The 14191-nt window shown below is 40.3% G+C and overlaps 1 long non-coding RNA gene across 6 annotated transcripts in view; it reads right to left on the reverse strand.

The window, feature by feature from the left end:
* Positions 1–10540: 10540 nt before the first annotated feature.
* Positions 10541–14191, reverse strand: part of LOC138788347 (uncharacterized) — a 31466-nt gene continuing 27815 nt past the window's right edge. For 5 of the 6 annotated variants that reach the window (XR_011362576.1, XR_011362575.1, XR_011362578.1 and 2 more), the window contains exons 2-3: positions 10877–10974; positions 10541–10789 (exon numbers count right to left, since the gene is read on the reverse strand). This is a non-coding gene — a long non-coding RNA (uncharacterized lncRNA). Of the gene's footprint in view, positions 10790–10876; positions 10975–12379; positions 12464–14191 lie in introns of those variants that run through there. The other variant, XR_011362577.1, reaches the window with a different exon arrangement.

Here is a 14191-nt window from a genome sequence, read left to right on the forward strand (position 1 = left end):
GCAGACCCCCGTAGCTAATGACTGACAATGTTGATCCTGCCGTGGCAGTGATTTAACACTTTCAATACTGCCATGTAATGCAATTACAGCATATAATGACTGGTACCTCACCTGTTAGGTGTCCGATCAGCAGCCCTGCACTATGATTGTGGGGTGCTAATGGGTCACTAAACAGAGGGTCCATACTTGGCTTTCAATGCCGCCAAAGAGCAGTGCACCAATCTCTAAAGCATTGCATAGATCAGTATTGGCAATGTAATGATTGCTTATGTTTTTGCTAAAGTTTTTAAAAATATTAATAAAAAACTATCACTGCATGCAGAATTGTTCGGTCTATTAAAATACACTATTCTTAATCCTGCATGTTAAACAGAAAAAAAAAATTGAACCACTTTAACTGATTTTTGGTCACATCATACATCAGAAAAATGTTTAAAAAAAAACAGCGCGAAAAGTCCCATGAAAACCAAAATGGTACTATTAAAAAGTATGAATCATGGCACAAAAATCCTAAGCCTAATACGGCCCTATAGATTAAAAAGTAAAACCATTTATAGGGGCTAGAACAGAGGAATTTTAAGCATGTTAATTTTGAAGAAAAGGTTTTAATTTTTTTTTTTAATTACAAAGAACTGATCACTGTAACTTGAAAGGTGTAAGAACAAAATAGCTCACAGTTTACTAAATTGCCATTTTAGAAGGCGAGGAGGAAAAAAATGAAAATGCTTAAGCGAAAGTAAACCCAGACACGAAGGGGTTAATAATTGAAAACATTAAAGGGTTATCAAAGATAAAATAAGTTGTCCCCTATCCACAGCATAGAGGACAAGTAAGAGATCGTGGGGGTCTGATCCCCGTACTCATGGCAGTCTCCGTATCAGCCCACGGCTCCTTTGTTTTGAATAGAGCCGGTACAGGACGTGAACCTGCGACTCTATTCAATCTCTATGGAGCTGCCTGAAGGAGCCAAGTGCTGCACTCATCTCTCTCCGGCAGCTCCATTCATTCTTTATGTTCAGGGGCATGGGTGAGCTTCTTTGACACTTTGCACAGGAAATTTTTTTTCTAACTTTTTGGAAGCATAGAAATGTATGAAACCAAGTGTCTCCTTGACCTAACAGTGTGAGCAATTTGGATTGCAGCTGGCAGACTAACTTTAAAAGCGTTGGCCACTTTATAGTAATATGGTTCAGTGTACAATATAGGTAAGTGTACTCACAGCCCTTACTGACAGCAGCTTTATGTGTGCCTCATAGAGCTAAAATCAGTCACCCCTCCTCCAGGCTGTGCTGCCTTGCTCTGTGGTGAGTCTATCCATAAGATGGCTGACATGGAGGAGCATGTGACCATGCCCTGCCCCCAGTGTCCACCATAGTCCTATACAGGCTCAGTGTTGGACACTTGGGGGCGGGGCATGGACATGCTCCTCCATGTCAGCTATCTTATGGACAGACTTAACACAGAGCAGGGCAGCACAGTCTGGAGGAGGGGTGTCTGATTTTAGCTCTGAGGTACACAGGGAAAAATAGGTACAGTTACTAATACTGTATACTAAACTATTTTACTATAAAGTGGTCAACTCCTTTAGTGCAAGTGAACCTGCTGATATTCCCCTGCAGCCCCGAGCCTGAGGATCGCACACCTGTGCTCGATGTTTCTGTCAGCCCTGCGGTTTGTGTTCAGTTGGATTAGGATCAAATATGCAAATGTTGTCTCTAGGAGCATAGGTCTCTATGCATAGTCAGGAAGCACTTCCTGACCATCCTGATTATACATACATGAAGATACAAAGGGAAGGCATCACTGAAAGGTGGGGGGTGTTTCGTGCTGCCGAGAAATGCCCCCAGTGCTCCTAATGAGTACATTTGCATATTTGATTATAGAGGGCTGACAGAAACAATGAGCACAGTGGCACGAACATCAGGTACGGAGCTGCAGCATGAACCTGCTGACATTTTCCCTTTAAGTATAATTACGTAGAAAAAGATTTCCAGACAAAGCCTTAAAGGGGAACTATCAGCAAGTTAGAAGAAGTTTGTAGTTTATTAGATAAGTAAATGAGGTGATTTATTGCACTGTGGGTGGGACTACCACCCTCCGTGCACCAATCCTCCATGTCCAGTCCGATTTTTCTAATCAATATTTGGTGATGCTCTGCAGTGACGTCACTCTAGCATTTATCAATGCCCAGTGCCAGAAGAATATTCATTAGGAGGGTGGGCTGGATGGGGGGCAGATTGGTGTACACACAGACACACACACAGTGGATCAAACAGTCTCATTTATGTACCTGGCACTGCCCGAGTATAAAGTGTCAGTGTGTTGTTGTTTTTTTTTGTTTAAGGGAAATTGGCAGGAGCCCTATATATACCTATAGCTGCACTGTATAGTTGGTGGAGGTCCGTATACCTGTAGTGTATAGTTTGCGGGTCCTCTATATCTGTAGTGTATAGTGGGTGGAGGTGCTGTATATCTGTCGTGTTTACTTGGTGGAGGTCCTGTATACCTGTATTGTATAGTTTGGAGAGTCCTGAATACCTGTACTTTATAGTTTGGGGGTTCTGTATACCTGTAGTATATAGTTAGTGGAGGTCATGTATACCTGTAGTGTATAATTTGGGGGATCCTGTATACATGTAGTACACAGTTGGTGGAGGTCTTGTATACCTGGACTGTATACTTTGGAGGGCTCTGTATACTTGTAGCCTAGAGTTTGGGAGTTCTGTATACCTGTAGTATATGGTTGGTGGAGGTCATGTATACCTGTAGTGTATAATTCAGGGGGTCCTGTATGCCTTGCATAAGAAATACAGAAAACATAGTAGAGGGCCCACTAGTTTTTAGGGGGCTGTGGGATACACACTCTGTGACACCCCCTTTACACTAAACAAGCAGTAGTGAACTTAGATATGCCTTGTGTAAGAAATACAGAAATCAGGAAATATAGTAGAGGGTCCACTAGTTTTTAGGGGGCTGTGGGATACAATCTGTTGGTGGCTGCACCTATATACACTCCCCCTTTACACTGTGGAAGCAGTAGTGAACTTAGATATGTCTTGTGTAAGAAATACAGAAATCAGAAAATATAGTTGAGGTCCCAATAAAATAGTACTGAGCACTTGTTAGGGGTCTGTATGCAACATCTAATGTCCCCTTTCTGCCAGCAGCCGATCACCACAGTGTGCCGCTAAAATCGTAGTAGCTGCACTGCAAGTCCCAGTAGCAGTCTGTAGTAATACAATTTAAAAACTATTTGAAGCCCTTACAAGGGCTGTTTGGTTGTTTCGCTAGTATTCCCTGCCTACTGGAACGCTTATTCCCTCCCTAACGCTCTCCCTGACCAGCAGCAGCTCTGTCCCTAATCTCTTCCAGCATGCATGTGAGCCGAGCCTTTTATATGGCAGGGTCATCTGATCTGGCCAACCAATCGTGCTAGCGGCATGTATGGGTCCCACGTGCTTGCAGGATGTACCAAAGAGTGTCCTGCATGTTTATTGGCTGAGAAAAAGCACCGAAACTTACAGGAAGCGGATGATGAGATTTTCTCGAGTATCGCAAGATGCTCGTCCGAGTAACGAGTACCATCGAGTACCTTAGTACTCGAATGAGTACCAAGCTCGGACGAGCATGTTTGCTCATCACGAGAGATGAGCAAACCGGGTTCGAGTCGATCCGAACCCGAACGTTCGGTATCTGATTAGCTGGGGCTGCTAAACTTGGATAAAGCTCTAAGGTTGTCTGGAAATAATGGCTACAGCCAATGACTATATCCATGTTTTCCACATAGCCTTAGGGCTTAATCCAAGTTCAGCAGCCACCGATAATCAAATTCCGAAAGTTTGGGTTCGGATCGACTCATGCATGCTCCAGGTTCGCTCATCTCTACTCAACACTAATCCTTAGTCATAACATATTGTACATACTCTATGCACTTCTATTTATACAAACATTCTAAATGAGAATAGGAAGGGGAGGGACAAGGAACAGAGAGGAGGAAATGCGACACACAGAACACCTGGGCAAGAGCTTGGTTCTGATTCACACCTAAAACATGGTATGAGGAGTAGAGTAAATGACCATAAGTGAACATTATGTGTGACTATACCACATTTTGTTTGACATGAGAAATACAAGTTGCAGATAGTATAAAACAAAAACAAAAAATGAAAACCAATATCAAAAGATACAAGGAAGAAACATAATTTTAGGTGTACCACATAAAACAAACAAATAAAAATAAATAAAAATCTTTTTTTTTTTCTTTTCAACAAAAAAGAGAAACAAATGATGTGAATAATTAGTATATATACGCTAAATCATTTTTCAGGTTGAGACACAGGGGTGACTGGCAATCTAGTTCCAAAATCCAGTATGCTTCTCTTGGTCTAGCTCTGTGAAGTCAGTCCCCCCCCTCTCTGCGGTCTGTTAACACTCTCAATGCCACATATGAAGAGAAGACACATCGCCCCCATGTTGCTCCACAAAGTGACGGGAGAGTCCGGACATGGGGCGATGTAAAATCATTCTCGTGGCTGCAGATATGTCTCTCAGATGCTCGCCTATGCGTTTTTTAAGTTTTCTAATAGTGCAGCCAACATACTGCAAATTGCAAATGGTACAAGTGGCCAAATACACTACATGATTAGTCTCGCAATATATCAGAGTGGGAATATTATAGTTTTTTCTAGTAACGCTAGAGACAAAATGTCTCTGTGCCGTCATAAATTTACATATGGAGCATCTAGGGAGAGAATACCGAAAACAGCCAGTTGTGGACAGCCAAGTACGTGGAGATTGATCCCTGAGAACAGTGGGTGACAAGACATTAGCTAGGGATCTACCTCTTCTGACTACACATCTGATGCCATCTGTAAGGATGTTGGCACATGTTTCATCAGAGTGTAGCACAGGAAGATGTTTAAAGATAATAGATTTGATGTTAATATTTAACACCCAAAATTATGCTTCCTTTTACAGATTGAGCCCTTCAGCACCAAGCTATCATTTTACAATTATGAAAATAAACTGTAAAAGCTCAGTGGGTATGCCCCCTGGATGCAAAAGCCCAGCTATGTACATGCTATATCCCTGGGGTAAGGATTAATTTTTTGTAAAATAGTTATCTACAAGATGTTAGGAATCACGCAGGTTATCAAATGGAAGGATGGTAAATTTTTCTGCAGTTGATTAAGTGCTTTCAGATTTTACAGAGCTATTGGACATTTGTGTTTGGTGCTTTCCACTTAGTACATTTCCAAATTCCAAATGTAAAATACTTCACTTGGGGAGGGAAAAGATTTCAGAAGAGAAGGATTTGGTTGTAGTGATTTCTGACAGCCTAAAATGAGTCACCAGTGCAACCAGGCAGAAGAGAAAGCAAATTGTATGATAGGCTGTATAGCTAGAGGTATAACCAGTAGGAAGAGGGAGATTGTGATCTCATTGTATGGAGCTCTAGTGAGACCACATCTGGAATCCTGTGTTTAGTTCTGGAGACCTCACCTACAAAAAGACCGGGGGTGAAGCACTTGAGGTTGGCCGGCCCACCCTAAATGGGAGGAAACCTCTGCCCCTCTCTGATGCCGATCTATTGATTCCCCACACCAGCGCCGTTCTATCCTTGTGCAAAAATCAAAGAAAATGTACTGATGGTACATTCTCGTTAAACATGCCAGGGGTAAACATATATCTATCCTATGATAAGGGAAATACTAACTGGGCGGACTAGATGGACCACGTGGTCTTTTTCTGGCGGCAATCTTCTATGTTTCTATTTGCCAGGTTTTTTCTCCACGCCAAGACACGCTCGGTTGCAACACTTTTAAGACATTTTGCACTAAATTATGCAACTGATAACACTATTTAGTCGGTTCTTCTCATTCTGGTGAATGTTTTTTTTTTTTGGAGTCTTGAATGAGGTAAGTCCCTTTACTTTACTTTACCATGGACACGTGCAGAAATTGACACCCCCATCTTGGTATTGTCCCAAACACTGTACCTATGACCCTATTGGTTACCGTACACTACTATGCCCACACACTGTAATTACCACTCTAATTGTAACCTCACGTAGTAGTTAAGCCCTAACTGTGTAGCTTCACATGGGAAAATGATCATAAAGGCATACGCTTCAGAAAACACTATGAAGCCCTGATGAATGATGGGACTGATAAATAGGCTAAGCAAATAGATCTGATGACAAGCCAAAAAGACAGAGATCTAATGACACCTCACTGTACCTCTGTATACCTCTGATATTTTACATACAAGACATAGACCTTACATTTGTTTGTTTTTTCATAGGAATTCAACAAATATTAAAACTGCAATATTCATTCAGACACTATTTTTTAAAGCTATTCTAGAAGCATCTATATACATTTTTAAATCATCTTTATTGTCTAAGGCTATGTTCTCACAACGTAAGTTTTGTATTAATCTCAGCCCTTGTTGCCGATTTGCAACAACGGCCATGATTAATACAAAACTTATGTTGTGCTGCAGTGTATGGAATCCTGGCCGGAGTGTATACACATAGTATACGCTCCCGTCGGGATCCCTAGCGGCGAAAAGCTGACATGTCCGTTTTGTGCGGCTGCACAAGCCTGACAGGTCACACAATGGAGATGTGCCCGCATCCCAATTCAATAGAATTGAAGTTTATTTGACTTGTATTACAGTACAGCCAAGATAAACTTCATTGACACTGGCCGTTCTGTGACATGGCCGGGTCACAGAACGGCTGGTGTCTTACGTAGTGTAAACCCGGCCTTAGATTGTAAGCTACGCAGAGACATGAACATAAGCATACGAGTAATCTCTAACTGCACAGCTCTGTACAATGTATAGTTGACAAATAAAAGCATAATCCATAATTAATAAGCGTATGCTGTAGTTTCCAGGCACACAGACACATGTGTCTACATACATATATTACTAGGCTAGAAAGACTGCAGATTTGGTGTCAATAAAAGGGCACTACTGGGAAATCTGTACAGAACAGGAAGTGTCAGCTTAACAATAAGCCTAGTGACCAAAATGAATACTACTAGATTTTGGAAGTTTTATAATATAGGTTATAAATGTAAAAATTCTAAAATCTTAAAGTGAATCTACCATCAGTGTGCCTTGAAGTGTTGTATATAAATAGAACAGGGCTGGCACGGGGAAGCCAGTACCGTGGTCTTTTTTTTTTTTTTGAACTGTGGCCTGGTTCCTGCTAACGGCGCTGGTCTATTACCAAGCACCAGCCCGGGCAGGCACACAATCAATGGAGCCACGTCCTCCCACTGTGGGTGGGCTGGGCTGCTTCCAGTGCTTCAGCCCGGGTGGGGAAAAAAAAAAACGGCCGGACGGAACCAGCTTCCCAGGTAGGTATACATTCTTTAATATGTTCCCACACTGCCCTGCATGCCGGTGATTTTTTGCAGGACTTCTCCTTTTAACATAAAAACTTGATATAAACAACAGGTCTTTTTCTGGTGACACATTCCTTTTAAAGTGCATGTACTTCTTAGATGAGTGAAATTTTCTTTTTGATACTACCTTGTTTGGGGCTAGGGTCGCGACCTAAAAGTTGCAGCAGCGACAACCTAACAGTATATTAAAAAAATCTATCTTTGAATGAAACAATTTCTTCTCATATGTTACAGATATACTATGTAGAAAATACACCTCCTAATCACTGAATTCAGGTGTATGAAAGTGCCTACCAATGCAGTCTGCATTTGTAAATGAATGAATAATTCTAAAGGGCTCACAAACTTGCAGCATGGTACTATAATAGTATGCCACTGCTGCAATAAGTCAGTTTGTGAAGTTTCTTCCTTCCTAGATCTTCCACTGTGATTGATATTATTGAAAGTTGAAAGCCTTTAGGACCACAGCAACTTACATCACCAAGCTAATACCAGGCATTGCCTGAAGTGGTGTAAAATGGAGCTTTTTTCTATGGGGAAAAAAATAAATACAAAACCCTGTCTTATTTTCAGAGAAACACGGTATGCGCAAATATCAGTCTGGTGGTCGAGCCTGGGCTGGTGAATGTGTGGAGGCCATTACTTACCTGACTGCACTGTCCCAACTATAAGTTTGGTGGATGAGGAATTATATTATACGTTGTTTTTCAGGGGTCGGCTCAGGCCCCTTAGTTTCAGTTAAGTCTTAATGCATTCGAATACCAACATATTTTGGACAATAGTATGCTTAAAACTTTGCGGGAACAGTTTGGGTTTAGCCCTTTTCTATTCCAGCATGAGTGCTCCTCAGTGCACAAAGCAAGGTCCATAAAGCCATGGTTGGGCGAGTTTGGAGTGAAAGAACTTGACTGACCTAAACCCCATCAAACACCTTTGGTATGAATTAGAATGGAGCCAAATGTTCTTTTGAATAAATAGGCAAAATGTTCCACAGACATACTCCAAAATCGTTGTAGAAAGTCTTCCCAGATGAGTGAAAGCTGTTATAACCACATAGTAGGACTATCTCCATGTTAATCCCTACTCGTACTCTGCTGTACATGCCCCAATACTTCTGTCTGTATAGTCTTTATTGCATGAAGCCAGAAAGTTCAGCCAGTATATGAAATCATCTTTGTTTCTCTTAGCTTCCAATCACAATACAGGTCTCAATATTAAGTTATAGCGCTACTGAATAATAAAAGCTGTACTGACTGGTTGCTATGGGTAACAAAGACAGTTTTCAATAAATGCCCCGCGTGGGTAACGTCTGTGATTTCAGTATTTGCTATGAAGTAAAAATGTTGGGTGACAGTCCTCTTAAGACCATCAACTTTTTGAAGGCGTTGAAAGCAAACGTGTGTGTAGAGAACATATTACATGCTACCATAACCATAGCTAAAGGAAAAAAGAAAAAGAAGTCACCGGCGCTCAACTTGTAGCCACTTGGCTTGAAGCATATCACCCTAAACAGGGTACTTAATGGATCGCAGTGTCCAGTTGGAGTAGGAGGTGAAGGCATTCAGCTGCTGCCAAGCTAAGTGTACCAACTGACGGGGTATTCCCTGGATGGGGGCCTGTAACAAGGATAAGGAAAATCGAAAAAAAATGGTTCGGGTACAATAATACCAGCGCTGCCACTGTATGCCGACAGATGACTAAAACAGGTTATAAAATAATGAATACTTTATTCAAAGTTAGCATGAGGTTGACATGTTTCAGGAGGCACGCATCTTTCCTCAGAACAAATGTGCATGAGTTATGTAGTTGTGCCTATACTGCACATTTTATTTTTTATTAATATAATTATTGTTATTGTTTTTAATTAAGCAGCAACACCCTGAGATACTTAGACAGTGTATTTAAAATCACTTGCATCCTATGCTATACCTAAACCAAACTTACTGCTATCCAAAGGTGTGGGATCAAAGTGTAGCCTCAATTTTTAGTAGCTCAAGTATGATACCAGTATAATGTCCTTTGAATCCCTATAATTGTTTCTTCTTGGTCTCAGCTGTTTTCATTTATCTCAGGAAAACTAATAAGTGACTCAAGTCACTCCCCTTGGTGCCCTTGATGTCATCTCCTTTGATGAGGCACTGAAAGAAAGATGGTCATTGTACTTCAGGTTTGAAGGCTTTGGCAACTGATCAAGTGCCTGTGTTAATTCATCACAGTGTGCTTCATGATTTGTATTTGTGGTTCATAATTAAGGAAAAAAGTGACCAATATTAGGGAATAATAGCTTAAAGGGGCCATAACTATTTTTTATGATGCTTTTACATGATTTTAATTTAAATATAAGGCGACAACTGTATATTCTTAATATAAACATTTGTATTATATATGTCACAGGGTTTTAATTCTGTGTTGTCTACAATTACTATGTTTTTCTATTTCCAATATGCCCTGTATCTTATACATCAGTACATTCCTTTTGTTCCAAGAGAAAATCAAGAGATTTTCATATTACCCTAAGGAGGTAAAAAGCTGTAAAAATAAAATTGCAGGAAAATCCTAGGAAACAGAAAAGGCATATTTCTAGGGAGTCAAATAGTATTAGTGCTTTTCAAGGTTCATGGTGTATTCCTATAGACTATATTACGTGCTGCTTTTTTTAAAATTTGAGTAAAATGTGAGTTTATTTGTAGCCTATTAGTGTATATTCCAAATTAAAGGTTTCACCCTAATATACATTATGGACATAACCAGAACTGGGGGTGTTAGCATCCTTTATATGCTAAAATACAGCCATGTGCAGTGTAAATCCAGCCTATGTGTTACCAATAGGGAGTTAAAAGCTGCTTGCTTTATTTTCTGAACTTGTTTGCAAAGGATGTAGCTGAGAGGAAACCTGTTACTTCTGGGTGTATAGTTTAGTTTTCAGAATGTTCTTAGATGTTTTAAGAATCTAAAATCTACTATCCTCCTCCTCCGGAGATACAAAATGCTCAGAGTTTTATACCAGGGTTTTATTTAGTCGATAAATATTCAAAATCAATTCTTTCTTACGGCAGAACACTAGACAATGATCAAAACAGACATTTATCTTTGGCTATGTCAATCTTTTCCAGCATCTGTAAACAAGTTATACAAAAGTCAAATCTACTATGAAATTATTTTTATTTTATAATCAATAAGCTATGCAGTTTTTAGCCCTTTGCATTGTGGGTAACATATAAACCCATTAACTGGCGAATAACACATAAGCATTCTAATACATTCGGAAGTGCAAAAATAATATCCAGTTCATACCCTAAGTAAATCAAATGCATTGACTTGTCGGTGAGCTAATGCGCGCTGTCCATTCTGATGGTTTCAGTGGGAACAACCTGTAATAATGAAAAAGAAAATGGTAATAATCCAGTACAGGACTGTGTGTCCTTAGAAGACTTGGGTAGGTGAAAAATATTCAGTACCCCAAGCCTAATGTAGAAGGATTCCATCCATCCAAGGAGACAGGGCACGGGTTACCATGGAAACGCAGCCATCTCCATCCATCAGACCCTCCAATATACTAAGGGGGGAACAAAAAGAGAGAAATTATAGTTTTATTGGAGAAATAGGAGGTAGAACAGACTAGAATATAATCGAGGTTAAAGGGAAGAACACGTTTAAAGTAGGTATCAACCTCTGTTTTTATCCTCTTCTGATCAAACATCAGTTCAGTTCTATTGAGAACACATGAAACTACTGTCAGGGTTCAATTTATACTCCTGTCATTTCCTATTAAATCTAACCAGCACTGCAGCCTTTCTAGCGGAGTAATCTATGTATGTAGGCACATGTGTCTATGTGCCTGGAAACTACAGCATATGCTTATTAATAATGGATTATGCTTTTATTTGTTTATTATCTATACATTATATTGGGCTGAGCAATTGGAGAATATTTATTTATATGCTCATGTTCCTGTCCCAGCTGAGCTTACAATCTAATAGAACAAAGATTATGATGGATTATGATGGAAAATGTTATCTACTGTAGATGCTTCTAGAATAGCTTTTAAAAATACGGTGTCTGAGGAACATTTTTATTCTTACTGGATTCCTATGGAGAAAAAAAACAAAACAAAAGAAAGGTCTTTTGTCTTAGTAAAATATCAGAGGCATATGGAGGTACAGTAAGGTGTCATTTTACCTCACATTTATGATAATCATATTATGTCTTCATTTGCACAATGAGGACAATACTAATGGTACAATACATACATTACATTTTAATTTGGGGTACAAAAGATAAATACTGCAAGAACATTTTTACTGTTAGGCTGGGTTCACACACACTATTTTTGCTCAGTATTTTGGTCTTCATATTGCAACCAAAACCAGGAGTGGATTGAAAACACAGGCTTGTTTGCAAAGCCTGGCTAAGACATACAAAGTCGTAATATAGTAGCGTGCATGTGATCTGTTTGCTTACCCTATTTGTAGTCTCATCATTCATCAGGACTTCATAGTTTGAAGTATACGCCTTTATGAGCACTTTCCCTTAAGGCTATGTTCACACACAGTATTTTTGTTCATTATTTTGCAATTAAAACCAGGAGTGAATTGAAAACACAGAAAGGCTATGTTCACACCTTGTTGAAATTGAGTGGATGGCCGCCATTTAATGGCAAATAATGGCTGTTATTTAAAAACAATGGGGGAGATTTATTCATCATGGTTTGATACCACCTTTATCAGATTCCACCTTTCATTTTCCAAGGAGTCTGTGAGGAATGAAAGGTGGAATCTGATTGGTTGCTAGGGGCAACTGAGCCAGTTTCACTTTACACCATGTTTGATAAATCTTCCCATTGTTTTAAAATAATGGCAATTTTTTGGTGTTATATCAATAATGCTACATTAAAGGACAACTCCCGTGGGACCCCCCCCCCCAAAAAAAAAAACACAGACACACACAGACACCATACTCACCATCCCTCCAATGACAATCGCCACTCCATTCGCCCGCCGTCCACCTCACCGTCACCGCCGTCCAGCGATGTCTCTGACTTCCGGGTCCTGCGGGTCCTGGGGATGGAAAAGGCTGCCAGTGCGCTTGCACACCGGCAGCCTTTTCATTGGCTGGAGCGCATCACATGGCTTCCAGCAACCCCAGCCAATCAGGGCTGAGCAAGCTGGAAGCCATGTGATGCCCTCCAGCCAATGAAAAGGCTGCTGGTGCGCATGTGCACCAGCAGCCTTTTCCGTCCCATTCACTCTCTATGAAGACGCGAGGAGGAAGAAGACCCGGACCGCCCCCCGGCTCTGACGTCATCGTCACCAGATGCCGCCCGGGAGAAGAGGACCGCGACGATCATAATAGGTAATGTATATATTCTTTAACTTCCGGGCGGGGGGGGTCGGGGGTCCGAAAGTGGGGGAAGGGGGCCAGACCGGGTATTTAACCACATTACAAAGTTATATAACTTTGTAATGTGTGTTAAATAAGCTAAAAAAAAAATTTGTGGGAGTTGTCCTTTAATTTATTCATTGTATAATGAAAAGTTCTACAGCTTTCTAGTATACTTTTTCCATTCCTCAAGAGTTATAAGATTTCTGTTTGCTGGCAGTGAATATGTACATTGAAGGTTAAATCTTGTATAGACCTAGAGCTTTTTACAGCGTGCTTTATAGAGCCTCTGCAGAACATGATGTAAGGGCCCTATTACACGGAGCAAAAATTGGCTAAATAATCGCTCAGTGTAAGGCTATGTTCACACAACATTTTTTCAGCTCTGTTTAAAATGACATCTGTCATTTTAAGTCTAAAAAAACGGACGTTAGTGTAATGACGGACGTTAGTGTAATGACGGCTGTTGGTACATTATTCTAGCTGAGGGTCTATTTACACAGAAAGATTATCTGATAGATTATCTGCCAAAGATTTGAAGCCAAAGCCAGGAACAGACTATAGACAGATCAGGTCATAAAGGAAAGCCTGAGATTTTCCCTCTTTTCAAATCTATTCCTGGCTTTGGCTTCAAATCTTTGGCAGATAATCTGTCAGATAATCTTTCTGTGTAAATGGACCCTTAGGTGGAATAATTGGCCTTTTGGGTGTGGCTTAATGCAAAAATCCATTGAATTTAATAGTAAAAACAGACAAAGAACAGTGACAAAAAAAACTGTGTGTGAACAATTAATAAAAAACGGTCGCTGTTTGCAAAAAACGCCCGAAAATAATGATCACGTCTGCGGTAAAAATGTCCGTTATTCAATACATTGCGTGCATTGGATGTCCATCTTTTCATTGACTTAAATGCATTGCCTTGCAGTCAGTTAAATTGCGGCAAAAACTGACATTTTTTTAAATATCAAAATTGGCCGCCTTTTCTCTATTTTTGACGTTGTGTGAACATAGCCTAATAGAGACAATGATCAGCCGATAAAACCATTGTTGGCTGATCGTTTCTTTAGGCTCAAACCTAAAAACCTCCCAAATTTTATCAGGACCGACTCAGACTCCTGCTCCTTCATAAATGGCCGGTCAGATACCAGTAGAGTTATTTATCACACTGGTTCAGCAGCTTCTCCCTAATGTCCTACATAATCCTGTTACAACTTCTGAGTGAATAAAGGAATACTGTATATAAAGCAGCTTCTCCTGTGTGTGCAGAGCCTCCATGTCCTGAACAACTCAGAACTAGACTAGATGGAGCAGGTGGTTTTTCCTGCTGACAATCTTCAATGTTTCTAACTAATATTCACCATACACAGAGAAACACTGCTAACACTGCCAAATCC

The sequence above is a fragment of the Dendropsophus ebraccatus genome, chromosome 4 (assembly GCF_027789765.1).
Source record: "Dendropsophus ebraccatus isolate aDenEbr1 chromosome 4, aDenEbr1.pat, whole genome shotgun sequence".
In the NCBI taxonomy this organism is placed as follows: Eukaryota; Metazoa; Chordata; class Amphibia; order Anura; family Hylidae; genus Dendropsophus; species Dendropsophus ebraccatus.